Genomic DNA, 10,161 nt, shown 5'->3' with positions numbered 1-10,161 from the left:
CTCCACTGATGCTTACTTTCTTCTTTGAATCCAGAAATGATGATGTCAGGAACAGATGTGTCTCAACAATAAATGAATAAATATCATTAAATGTCACATGATGTTGATTTCTGATGTTTTTGAAAACTACCTATTTATGTAAAATAATCTGGACTGTTTTCCATTAACTCAGCTATTTCTAAACAAAATATCTTGCAAGTAATATATCTAAATTAACTAAGAGCCAAGAATTTGTTATCTGGACCTTATTTCATAATGTATAAGCATTTTAGATCAGTTTGTAATGACATTTATCGAAGAAGTGGATCTAGCTCTGTATTTTCAAAAATTTTGTATCAATAGAAGAAATTTATACTAATAAAAACCTTGATTCTGCATCAAAATAAATTCTGTACCCGTGTAAGAAATTATAACTTCGAGTTGGTAACAATTATAAAGATTTCTACCAAATGAGATTATGGCCACATAATCAATTCTATCTATATCCTGTTAAAGTCTGACCATTACTAAATTCCCCAGAAAGACAACCTCAGAATGATCACTGCCAGCCCCCAAGCCCAGGGAAGTGGGATGACTCTTCATAACTTTTCCCAGCCTAATATGGGCATTAAGAGATATTGAATGGGCAGGGTTAGGGAAAATGACAGAGTTGGTTGGTCTTAAAAAGGCTACATCAATGGTTGTTGTAGCCTCTGGTGTCCCTGTCCTGACTGGATCCAGCTGAAAGTCTATGAGATCAGGAGATCAGTTCATCATGTCTGGCAAAGAAACTCACCAAGCTGTGCATTCTGTAATACAGAAATCTCAAAACAAAATTTTAGTTCTATCAATATATCTGTATGGATTGTTTTAGTCTGGGTAGGGTGTTCAGACTAGTTAGGATGAAATTCTGTGGCAATCATAAGTCTTCGTTTGTGCCACGTGAAGGATGGCATAAAAAGTCTTTACCTTTTTTGTTTGATTGTCTTGACTCTAGTTCTTCAGGGGGTCCCCCCTCTGTCACAGTTGATCCATATAACTCTGGAAGGTGTCTAGAGTTTAATAACCTTCTCTAAAAATGCAAAGACAAAACCTTTCTCCCAAGTCAGCATATCCTCTAGTTGGCAACCAGGAAATCTTGTCGCTCTCCTTCTCTTCCAGAGGAATAATAAAACAACCACAAAATTCATAACCCTACCAATTTTGATAATAATACCTATTCAAAACAAATGAAGGAAACTAAACCAATACTGTATAAACCTATTTCTAGGCCTATTCTAATGTGACACACCAGGATATTAACACAAAATTCCCATGGAACCCACAAAGAATATGAGTATCCTGTAGACTATATATATTAGACCATCTATCCATTATGCTCTCTGCCCAGAGCTACAGAAATTTGTTGTATTAATACCTGTTCATAGCTGGCAATTATCACTGCTCTCTGATTGGAGTCAGTGAGTAAGTTTTCCCTATACTAGTTCTGAACCACTGGCAAAATTCCCCATATGATTCGGTCAAAATCTGTATATAAATCTATCCTAAAAGCAAATAATCCCAATGTTATAAATTCATAGTTCAATCGATATCTGCTCCAAGAAGTAGGCAGCTTCCAATCTCTGCCTCTCTGTGACTCAGAGCAGCCTGCACTCCCCAGAGCAGGGGTCCTCAGAGCCTGCAAGCAGGAATCTGTCCATTTTCTGTTTTAAGGTTCGCACCCTTGAGTCATCGTGTTACTTGTCCCTGTGAGGCTTGCCCAGACTAAATGACTGACTCACGGGCTAAGAATCTTAAATTTCTAGTGGATTATGGCTTCAATTGTTAGATCGCCACCATTGCATGAAATATTAAATAAGGCACCCACACTATTGTTGATTATGTTATATTCTCGAGGTCTCCGTGCCCTCAAGGTTTCCATGGTACTCATGGTGTGGCTGCCCAACTCCCAGTTCTCTTGCTGTGGGTCCTGCTTGCATTCCCAGCTATATGTCCCCTGTTGTTAGCTGACACAAATCCCCACAACCCGGTAAAATCAAAACTCTGGAGGCTTGTGATTTATCAGTCAGATTTATATTAGAAAATTCTCAACCAACAAAATGCCCACACAATAAACTGAGAGCCCATAGATACTGATATAAACTGTTCACCCAGACTAGTCAAATTATCCTGTCATTATCTATCCCTTATATGACATTTATAGCTACCTGTGGCTATTTAAAGCCACTCAGATCTTATTAGATCTTATTAGTCTTTCTCCTCCTCCATCTTTCTTCCTTCTCCTTGTGTCTCCCCATCTCTCCAGTCTCTAAAACTCTCAGCCTGCTCTCTTTATCCTCTGCCCAATTGCAGGCTCTAGACTTAAAGTGTTCCTGCCCTCACCTGCAAATAGACATCAATCCACACTCAAGCACAAAAACAAACAAATAAATAAGCAAATAACAAAAACAACGAAACCTGCCAAGATCTCCAACCTTCTATACACAGTTTATAGTAAATAAGACTCGACAGGTTGTATTTATATATTAGGCATCTATACATACACTCGTGTATTCATGTTTGTATGTGTAATTGTTTGTGCCTGTGTGAGTGTGTGTGTGTGTGTGTATTTGTAACAAAGAAATAGAAGTCGTGCATTTGGGGTAGATCAGGGAGGGATACATACATGAAAAGAGTTGCAGTGAGATAAAAGAAATCGTATAAACATATTTTAATATAAAATTATTTTAAAAACAAAAATATGGGATAAGTAGATGACTGTACAATAAAGAGCACCGCCTGCTCTTTTAGGGTACCATACTTGGGTTCCCAGGACTCCCTTCTGCTAGATCACAACCCTCTGTAACTCTAGATGCAGGAGGATCCATTATATTCTTCTGGCCGCCCTTGGGACTCCCACTCACCCACAGATACAAATGTTTAATTAAACGTTTTAAACCAAATTATTAACAGAAAATTAAAAGACAACTTTAAAATTATTATGTAGCTTAACTCCACAGTGGAGTGTTTTTCTTCTTCTACCTAACCAAAGTACTTTTATTTTGATTATCTTGAGTTTTCTGTTTCATGAGCCTGATCCTAGAGGTCTGTTTGCAAGCAAGATGTAGTTTCCTTATGGCTTAAGGATCATTAGTGGAAGTGATCCTATGATGTCCCACAATGCAATGCTCAGGTTCTTTGTGTCATCAACAAAGAGTTAAGATTGACACCTATTAGTGGAGAAGTGGAGTTCCTCTTGTTGATACAAAATCACGGCTCTGATCTCAAAGGAAAGAAAAAAAATAGTTTCTTCTGGGCCCAATTATGAGTAGCCATGTACTGAAAACAGATCTAGGTTACTTCAAATATCATCTTTCAACATGGAAACAGTTTCATGGAGTTCTTATGGTTACAACTCAAAAAAAGTCTTAAGTTAAAGCAGTTCTTAGGTATATCAGTACAAAATTAAAAATATTTCCATTGCTGCAAACATTAGTGTGTGGGTTTAACAAAGTTGAGATATTCATATTGGTCTCAGATGGCATCTGAGAATATTCTAAAGCCCTTTGGTGGGACTTGGGTTCTTTAACATAATACATTATAAGTTCTTAAAAGATCTATTAGGCTATTAGGTCCTGTTTTTTTTTTTTTTTTTTTTTTGTTAGTGACAGGATGTTCAGTGGGACCTGTAGGAAGAAACAAGGCATGGCTATTTAATACACAAAAGCTTCCCCAAGTAACTGTGTTGGGAACCCAAATAAACATCCCCAAATTGTTTTGATCATGATTTTTCATTGCAGCAATAGAAACCCTAAGTAAGATAATTAATTTGGTTTGTAGGATCTTCTCAAATCTATAGAATGCAGCTATTAATGGATTGTGACTTTTCTGTCTCAGGTAATACATATTTTGAAGAATGATCCTTACTGGCTCTGAAGCAATACTGTGATTCAGATCAACCTGTTGGCCAGTAGAGGGCAGAACAGACACACACTAAAAGTGCTTGGGGGTAGTGTGTTCTCACCAAGGCCTAGGCTAAGAAGGTCCCCATCACCACCAACCCCTCCCCAACACGTGCAAGTATGATTTATTTGTATTTGAAAATATAACTAGATAGAAACTCATTAAAAATGTAGCTAACAAAAGCTGAGCTTGTACTGATCCTTCTGGCAGTAGAAAATGGGCTACAATGTCCTCACGTGTCTTCAAGGTTGTTTAGCTCACCTGGGCCTCAGAGTGATTTTATTCCACATTTTTTCTTCTTTTGATTCTTCTGCCTTTCCTACCAGCAGTCTTTGCTCCTTCAGGAAACCATTGATAAGAAATGCCAGTCTCTCTTCCTCACCCTTGCTCAGGTGTTTCCAGAGCACTGTAATGTATACTTCCTCTTTAAGCTGCAGCTCCTGGTGGCTCTTGGGTATGGGAAGGTAAAAATAACATAGACTACCTCCTCCTTCGGCTCTTGCAAACAAGAGGCCATGTGTGGCACTTCCCACACCAATGCTGTGGACAAAGTGTGTTTGAAGTTAGGTATTTACACAGTCTCTCTATTGTGGGCTCCTGTGAAAATAAAAATTAAATGAAATACTTTCTTACTATAGAGAAAAGGACCAGGGCACAGTGCCAATGATACTAGAGCAAAATCAAACTGCAATAGTGTAAATAGTTCAATGTCCTCCACTCCTACTAACTTCTCCAGATACACAGAAACACTCCTCCCCAGAGATGACAGCCAGACAGGACAAAACAAGATGCTGTAAGTCAAGGCAAACATCTCCATGTCAAGGATGTAGAAGGGAACCCAACAAGAGGAAAACGGTATGTTTTCAGTCATTCTCTAATTTATTTTACACCCTATATTATGTTAGTTTACATATCATAGCTTCCCCTCCCTCCCGTCCTCTCAATCATTCCCTCTCTTCTCCCTTCTCCCAACTCCCCTCCCCTTCTCAGAGAAGGTGAGGCCTCCCATGAATATATGTTGGCTGACCTAGGTGCATCTTTTTCTATTGAGTCTAGATAAGGCAGCCCACTTAGGGGAAAGGGATCCCAAGGCAGGCAACAGTCAGAGAGAGCCCTTGCTCCTATTGTCCTAGGTGCCACATGAAGACCAAGCTGCAGAACTGTTACATTTCTAGGTGGCTCAGGTCTATCCTATGCAAGCACTCTGGTTGTTGGTTCAGTCTCAGTGAGCACCTATGGGGCTAGGTTGGTTGATTCTGTTTGTGTGTGTGTGTGTGTGTGTGTGTGTGTGTGTGTGTGTGTGTGGTGTGGTGTGCTTGACCTCTCTGGCTCCTTCAATCCTTCTTTCCCTCCTCCAGAAGATTCCCCAAACTCTGTCTAATATTTGGATGTAGGTCTCTGCATCTGTTTCCATCAGTAGCTGAGTGAAATCTCTCAAAGAACACTTATGGAGGTCTCCTGTTTGTAGAATATTATAGTGTCAGGGCTATTGAACTAATTGAGAAAGGTCACCACCTCCTAAACAGAACACCCATATTTCAGGTGCTAAGATCAACAATAAATGGGGCCTCATGAAACTGAAAATCCCCTGTAAGGCAAAGGACAGCATCAATAGGACAAAATGTCAGTCTACAAGAATGGGGGTATGGATTCTCTTAAACTGCTTCCTGCTGTCTAGGGTGGTCATTAATTTTGGGGTGTAGCCAACATTCACTATTGGGGTCTACTTAGTAAATGTTCACACCAGGTTCATCTGTTGACAGCAGCTCCTCTGTAGACAGTGTCTAGTAATCCTGTAACAGGAACTGATTAATAGTTTGTTTATAAATTTTTTGTATTTGCCATTGAAGGAATGTAGAAGATTAATGAGGCAGGGTGTGAATAATAAAACCAGGAAGATGGCTAGGAGAGGCGTTACAAAAGGGAGTATCCACTTGGGTTGGGGGTATCCATGTTGGGTTCTGGAAAATCCCAGAACTGGAGGTCTTGGGTTCCCTGAAATTCTGTATGTCTGATTCTAGCTACTGGATTTTATTTCTCACTATCTTGGATTGGTTGACTTAGAAACAGCATTCTTCTTGGAGGAACAAGCAAAGACTACCTTCTTTAGCTGTCAGGACATCTAGCACCCATCAGTTCTGAAGCACCACAGCTGTCAAAGAATTGGTCTGTTTCTGGATAGTAAGAATAGTTTCAGACATTTTTTGAAAACTGCTTTCAAATTTAGAAGTGCACTTATTATATTGGGAAATGGAAGTCATTATCCCTGTGATTCAAGTTTCAGCTCCTATGGCTATTCCTGCAGTTACTTAGAGTGGCACAACCTGAATTGCCCTCTTATGTTGAGCAGCTGTCTACAACTGGGATTGGCAAGGGTTCATTTCCATGGATTACTCCTAATTCAGGGAAAAGGAGTACCAACATGCAAATTCCTTACCAGCCAGCAGGTAGGTGCTGGGCTGCCTTGTCTGGCCTCAGTGGGAAAGGATGCATTTAGTCCTGATGGAACTTGGGTGTGCCAGGGTGGTATGGTACCTGGTGGGGGTGAGGAGTAGGTGTTGAAGTCTTACTCACAAAGACCACAGAGATCGCCATCACTGCAAACCGCATGAGGATTTTTATTGATCCAATATGTTGGGGACTCCCCTCTCTGTATGCAGGCCAGAGGAGAGACCCAGAACAAAAAAGAACACACTTTTTATACCTTGTAAGGAGCAGATTTAAGCAACAGGGTTCTCATTGGTGTAGCAAGTAACCCTTTCAGACATTGGTTGGTTTGTATAGTGACTACCTCTGTGGTGTAGCAAGTAACCCTTTCAGACATTGGTTGGTTTGTATAGTGACTACCTCTGACCTAGTGACTCACTTTGGTTGCCCCCATGGTGGGTTATTATGATTTGGTCAGCAAAGCAATAGTACATTTTGAACTTATGGGTCAGTCACAGCTACTAACGTCACAGGGAATCCTAGCAAGGTCAGTGCGGTTTGTGGTCTTTCTCAGAATTTAGTGTGGGGCGGGGTAGGGGATTTCTCTGGGAGCTGCTATCCTGTTATGGTTATTTCTCTGAGAACGGCTAATATTGTTTTGGCAGCTTGTAGGCTTAATCATTTTGAACACCCAAACTAAGTTTTTACATTTGTTTAGTCATCCAGCTTCCTTATTTGGCTCTGCACTTGGCCTGCTAGTACAGTTTGGAAAGTCCTTTTTGAAGGCGGAAGGTACTGGTGGTCTTGGATTCATTTTGGATATTCTGTCAGTAACTCTCCTTTTCTGGGGAGAATGGGAGAAGGAAATGAGGAGAAAAGACAGAGGGTAGGTAGGACTGGAGGGCAAAGAAAGGCATGATGTGATCACCTGGTAAAGAGAATAAATGAGTTAATGGAAACCAAAAGAAACGATAAAGAAGGAGGTAGATATTTTAAACAATTAAACTTTGTCCACTGCAAACAGAAATGAAACATGTTTTCCTTGAAACATGTTAGCAACATATGTTTTCATGGGCCACTTTTAATTACACTAAAAAACCTCATGAAATATGCAAGTACTTTGGTAGAAAATAAAGTTCTAAAGATTGCTTTGAAGCTTGATGGCTGTCATTAGTATGTACTTATAACTGATAATTAGCATATGCCAATTATACAAAGAATCTTGTTTCAGTCAGCCCTTTCCCTACAGACATAAATAGATAAAGTTATATTTATTCTTAGTTTTGTATCTCCCTCCCTCTTTCCTTTTTTCCTTTCTCCTCTCTTGTTAATATGTGCTTAAGATTTATACTATAAAAATCATTAAGGTTGTTTTTTTCTGTTTTTTTTTTTTTTTTTTTTTTTTTTTTTTTTTTTTTTTTTGGTTTTTCGAGACAAGGTTTCTCTGTGCAGTCCTGGCTGTCCTAGGGTTTTGTATTATTTTGATTTTTATTTACTTATTTTTCACAGCTTTTATTCCATTCCTGAGCAGGAATAAGATAAAGTCAAGAGAGACCAGAAGGAAAGTGCAGAGGGACACTAGCTCCATGTCAAAAAGAGGTTTCTTGAATTTTCCTAGTAGGTATTTATAAAAGTAGATAGAATGATACTGAATTTCTGCTCTGAAGTCTCAACCTGTATGGTGCTGAGAAAACAGTTATGAACACCCTGTTTAATGGGGTTCACAGATCCAGTGAGTGGATAGATAAACACTCTAGGAAGTGCACTACATCCAGACCTTTCTTGGACTGACCCCGGCCGGATATTGCAATTGCTTTGGCAGACCTACATAGTGAATATGTAAGAAACCAACAAGGAAACCTGCAACACACACGTACAAAAAACGTTTGATAGACACTATTGCATACACCAGAAAGATTTTGCTGAAAGGACCCTGATATAGCTGTCCCTTTTGAGGCTATGTCAGTGCCTGGCAAACACAGAAGTGGATGCTTACAGTCACCTATTGGATGGAACACAGGGCCCCCAATGGAGGAGCTAGAGAAAGTACCCAAGGAGCTGAAGGAGTCTGCAACCCTATAGGTGGAACAACAATATGAATTAACCAGTACCCCCAGAGCTCGTGTCTCTGTAACAGAAGATGGCCTAGTCAGCCGTCATTGGGAAGAGAGGCCCCTTGGTCTTGCAAACTTTATATGCCCCAGTACAGGGGAATGCCAGGGCCAAGAAGTGGGAGTTGGTAGGTAGGGAAGCAGGGTGGAGGGGAGGGTATAGGGTACTTTCAGGATAGCATTTGAAATGTAAATGAAGAAAATACCTAATAAAAAAATTGGAAAAAGAAAAAAAAAACATTTGAAATATAATGAATTAACAATAATGCCAAACTGGTAAGTTTTTATGTAAAATAGACACCTCATTCCTTGTGATTGTGTATCCACAAGTACTTCTTGCATTGTCAAACATGGGCCGGGAGAGAAGATGGCTCAGTAGTAAGAGTCCTGGCTGCTCTTCCAGACAACCAGAGTTCAATTCTACACAACCACCTGGCTAGTTTACAACCATCTATATAGGGTTCTGATGCCTTTTCCTGACATGTAAGCATACATGCAGCTAGAACAGGAATATACTTAAAGAACATACAGAAATAAATATTGAACATTGACAACCTCCTAATTTCTTCTCACTTACCCATGGTGCAGGATGTCAAACTCTGGAGCCCAGAGCACCCTACACTATTGCTCACCAACAGAGGTCAAAGGACACACCTGAAACTCCACATGCTCTCTTCACTGAGCCATACAACTGCTGTCACCTCCCCAGCCTGAAACCTGTTTGCTCAGGTTTCAGTGTTAGCTAGAAGAGAGCATCAGGGCGGAGCTTGCAGCCCCATCATTTTGCCACTCCCACTGCCGCTTACTGTTCTGGAGTAAGTAACACTTGGTCACTTGCAACTTTACTCCAGGATGATTTGGCAGGAAAAGGCCCCTTCCCCTGCTTCATAACCGAGTGTCAGAAATAGTAAAATCGAACCTTGATCAGACTGGCTGTCTTGTTTCCATCTTTATCGCACCGCCTAGCCCCCCACTCCTTCTCTTGCAGATTCCAAGATGACTTTGAGACTAGAACCCACACATGTGAGCCGCTGGCCAGCCACAACAAACTGCTACTGATCAACATCACCATTTTAATTAATTGAGCCATTTTTTATTTGTTTGTGAAATTGAGTCTTTATTATTTTTTTTTTTTTTTATTTAAAGACTTCTTTGGCTAGGCCTATAGCTAAATGAGTATTATGTGGATTTGTGCTTGTGAAAGCCAGGGTCCACATAACCCAGAAAAGAGGGTCCTATCACCTGAAGACTGAGTACCTGTAAAGAACAACCTGATTATTTCCACTGAAATCAAACTTTGGTCCTCTGCAAAAGCAGCACATACTCTTAAGCTGTGAGCAATCTCTCTCAATATATGGCTTTCCAGTTTTGTTGAGTATAGCCTTTTGTAGAAGGATCTGATGGTGTTTTGGATTTCTTCAGGATCTGTTGTTATGTCTCCCTTTTCAGTTCTGATTTTGTTAATTTGGATTTTGTTCCTGTGCCCTCTAGTAAGTCTAGCTAAGGGTTTATCTATCTTGTTGATTTTCTCAAAGAACCAAATCCTCGTTTGGTTAATTCTTTGAATAGTTCTTCTTGTTTCCACTTGGTTGATTTCACCCCGGAGTTTGATTATTTCCTGCCATCTGCTCCTCTTGGGTGAATTTTCTTCCTTCTTTTCTAGAGCTTTTAGATGTGTTGTCAAGCTGCTAGTATGTGCTCT

The sequence above is a fragment of the Mus musculus genome (assembly GCF_000001635.26).
Source record: "Mus musculus strain C57BL/6J chromosome 5 unlocalized genomic contig, GRCm38.p6 C57BL/6J MMCHR5_RANDOM_CTG5".
Classification (NCBI taxonomy): domain Eukaryota; kingdom Metazoa; phylum Chordata; class Mammalia; order Rodentia; family Muridae; genus Mus; species Mus musculus.
Note: the sequence above shows the minus strand (reverse complement) of the source record.